The sequence below is a fragment of the Lactuca saligna genome, chromosome 4, assembly GCF_052625555.1.
Source record: "Lactuca saligna cultivar CGN05327 chromosome 4, ASM5262555v1, whole genome shotgun sequence".
In the NCBI taxonomy this organism is placed as follows: domain Eukaryota; kingdom Viridiplantae; phylum Streptophyta; class Magnoliopsida; order Asterales; family Asteraceae; genus Lactuca; species Lactuca saligna.
In genome coordinates, this window is record NC_136420.1 from 222,021,156 (window position 1) to 222,025,291 (window position 4,136).

The following is a 4,136-nucleotide window of genomic DNA, read 5'->3' on the forward strand; positions in this document are numbered from 1 at the left end:
GTGTTTGTGATCCCCTGCTAAATTCTCTCTAATTGACGATGGAATCTCATCGGAAAACTGATTCCGTTAGAGACCAAGTTCCAAAAGTGATCTATGAGATCAGCAAATCTCTGGTGGGATCCCCCTTGCTTAAACGATTATCACTAAGGCCTAACTTTTTTTAGCCAGTTCAGGAGTCGAAAAGTAGGAACTGAACAAGAAATTGGCATCAAGAAACGAATGGGTTAGACGTGAAAGTTTTTCGAACTCCAATGGGATCCGACCCGTTTAATCTTTGAGTTTGCTAAGGTCATAGAAAGAGAAGGAGAGAGAGTAGCGGACATGGATGTGTCGAGGATGGAATCCCTAAATTGGGGTGAAAGGGATGAACTTTTTTTGCTGGGTTATTTCTTTGGCAGAGAGAGAGAGTTCTTATATTTTAATTTAATAAAACATTAAATTAAATAGAAAAAGGATAAAAAAAAATATTAGGAGGGCATATTAGTTATTTCATTTTTACGAGGGACCAAAACCACAACCAAAGTAGTTTAAAAGGACCATCAATCCAAAAAAATCGAGGTTTTGATTAAAACCCCAAAAAATACATATAACAAGGACCATTTTTGCAGTTTTGTCTTTTCAAAATTATGATGATATTGATTATTTGCTTTCCAATTAAAAATGACAACAAAGGGCTTCTAACCCAGCGGTATCTGGTGTTGTTCTTCCCCTTTGAGATTGATGGTTCAAGTCCCGTAAAAGACATAGGTGGACATTTAGGATAACTGTAGGAATTGAATAAAGTAGATTTGCCGTTCTCAAAAAAATATATAAATAAATATAAATATAAATAAAAATAAAAATGACATCCTCCTAAAATAAAAATGACATCCTCCTAATCATCAACCACTCGAAAGACACAAAAATCTATACCACTTCGATAGCAACTAAAGTATAAAATATGTATTTGTTTTTTTTTTCTTTATATAATCAAATATAATACAATATGTATTTGATAAAGTTAAAGAACTGTTGGGATTTTTGGTATTAGTTTCAATTAAAAAAATCAGATTAAACCGAAAATTAAATGTGGCAAACCTTAACACAGTATAAAATTTAAAAGATTGACATGACACAAAAATTATACATGTAATATTAGAAGAACAAATTTAAACTAAAAAATGACATAATTATTTATATGTTTTTTTTTTCGTTAGATAAATTTGGATATGCCAAAAAAAAAACACATATAAAAGAAAATTTTGAGTTGTTACATTTTCAAAATCATCTATCCATCAATGTCAAGACTTTATTTTCTTTTTTTAATTTTTTTCTTTTCCCTCTCATACTTCACTGCCCCACTTGGCTATTTCCTTCTCCCGACGACCTCTCCCCTCCACTTTTCCAACTCATATGCTTTCCATTTTTCCCTCTACATTTCTATGCATTTCGTCAATCCACATGCCAAACTCCTACTCCTTGTTTTTCATTTTTTCTTTGGCTTACCCTAATTCTTACTCTTTAATCTCGATTAATGTTTCAACATTGCAAGACCCAACAGATTTACAAAATCAAAAGTTTCAAACCGAGACCCAACAGATTTACAAAATCAAAAGTTTCAAACAGCTAACCTGACATGAACTCAACATGAAAAAAAATGTTGAAACTAAATGAAAAAAAAAATATTAAACGGGTATGGTTATGATGACTTTCTTTCAACTCATTTAATGTTTCAACCCAACATGACACAGCACATGTTTTTCAGTAATACCAAAGACCGGATATTTATCTAGTTCTGAAATGTCTCTCGTATGGGCATTAGAGAAAAGTTTATCTTTTAAAATCATTTAACTGTTTTGAAATTTTGATGTAGAGTTTGGTCCCAAAACATAAAACACAAGTTTTTGGTAAACTGAAATTTTGGCCTAAAGTATTAAAACAAGAATTTAGGTTAAATTGTGTACGAGAGTGTTCCATTCAATATCATTACAAAGGTTAAGACGAACCATATAGATCATGGCCTTCTAAATATCCAATAAGCTAAACCATTTTCACCTTCATGTTTAAGTACATGTCAAAATAATATGTTAGTCTTCGGAGCCTAGTGAGTAGTACTGGAATCAGACTGTGAAATGAAATTAGTAATGTAAATAGATTCCCAAAAACTTTTTAAAAACTATTTCCTTATATAAAAAATCATTTCCAAAACCATTTTTCGTTTCAAAAATCATTTCATAACAGTAATTACAAGTTTAACATACTAAAAAAAATGCAATGCATGCACAACTAACCTATTCCAATCCTCTACTCTCAGATAAGTCCCTCACTTTCTAAAGGAAAAATAGTTTATACGCCTCTACTTGAATTGACGCTTCATGCTAAATCAATATATTACCATTAACTTGGTACTTTAGTAATAGGTTCTATAGGAATGGACGATCTTTCAAGTTCAGACTTATTTAGTGTTCAATTGGGACCAAGACAAAAAATCGTGTGCTTCCTTTGTTGAAATAAGGACGAATGGTTTACTTAGATATTTTCTAAAAACCGACTTAGCTAAGTCACCTATTTCTAATACCGGAAAAAGGAACGATCTGTTGGATTCAGGATCAGATTCTTTTTTTTTAGATAAAGGCCGAAAATAGGTTTTGAATCTTTAGGACAATTCATATATTCAGAATTGGCATAGATTCATATTTTAATTGAATAGATGTATGTAGGGAGAATTCACTTTGAAACGACTATTCCCTTAGATACATACATCGTGATATTTTATTTCGCAGTTGAATCAATTTAAAAAAAAAAAAAAGACTTAAAGTTAGGTATAGAAATTCGTCCACACTCAGCTAGTGGTGAGATATGGGACCCCACTGACACTCACTTCCCTAACCAAGCACATACAAGTATCACACATACAACAACTATAACTAAACATGCATACATTCCTCGGGTACCACCGGGCATCGAACCGTAGTCCGGAAACATACATATAAGCATTCATCGAGCACCGCCCGACATCGGACCATAGTTCGGAAACATACATATAAACATTCCTTGGGGCCCGCTCGGCATCGGACCGTAGTTCAGAAACTTACATATAAACATTCCTTGTGCATTTCATGGCACCAGACCATAATCCGGAAATATACAAATACAGATACATGCAAGAATCACGAAGACATCAATCATACAAACATTCCTATGGTACCGCTCGACATCAAACCGAAATCCAAAAAACATATATAAACCTACATCGGGCACCGCCCGACATCAGACCTTAGTCCGAAATACATACAGTCATACATACGGGCCAACATTGCTGCCTTCGACCCGTTCAAACAAGAGGAAACTCACCTTGTAAGGCTAGATTATACGAAAGATCCCCGACTGTTGCCCGAGCTACCAGTACAAAATAACACTTAGTCAAAACCCAACAATCCTTCTTAGGGTAAAATTACCAATCTACCCCTAATCTAGTCCAGTCCATGACCTAGGCCCAGATCCATACACAAAGACCCAATCACTAGATAGTAGAGGTGGCAGTGGGTCGACGTGGGTTGGGTTCGGGTTCAACCCATTTAATAATTGGGTTGAAAATTTCAACACAACCCAACCTGTTTATTTAAATGGGTTGATATTTCCAACCTAACCAAACCTTTTAGATAAATGGGTTGTCACCGGGTTGACATGTTTATATCGTTCCCGACCCAACCTATTAAATAAATGGGTTAAACTTGGGTTAACCCATTTAAAATCTATTAAATAAATTATATAATTACATATTATACCACTAAAATTATAAAAAGTAAATAAAATTTCATAATTATGACAAAAGCACAATCCTAATTCATAAATACAAATAAATTGTTCAAATAACATTAAAAATATTTAGTTTCACAATGATTTTGGAGAGTGACTAGTATTATCGGCACTAAAAAAGCATTGAATTTTATTAAGCATAAATAATAATGCAACATTATAATTTACAAATTAATACTTTGATTAATACATGATTATATTCAAATAATACTAAACTATATATATATATATATATATATATATATATATATATATATATATATATATATATATATATATATATATATTAAAGTTAAATGAGTTGACGAGTTGAAAACGGGTTGATAATTTTTACCTAA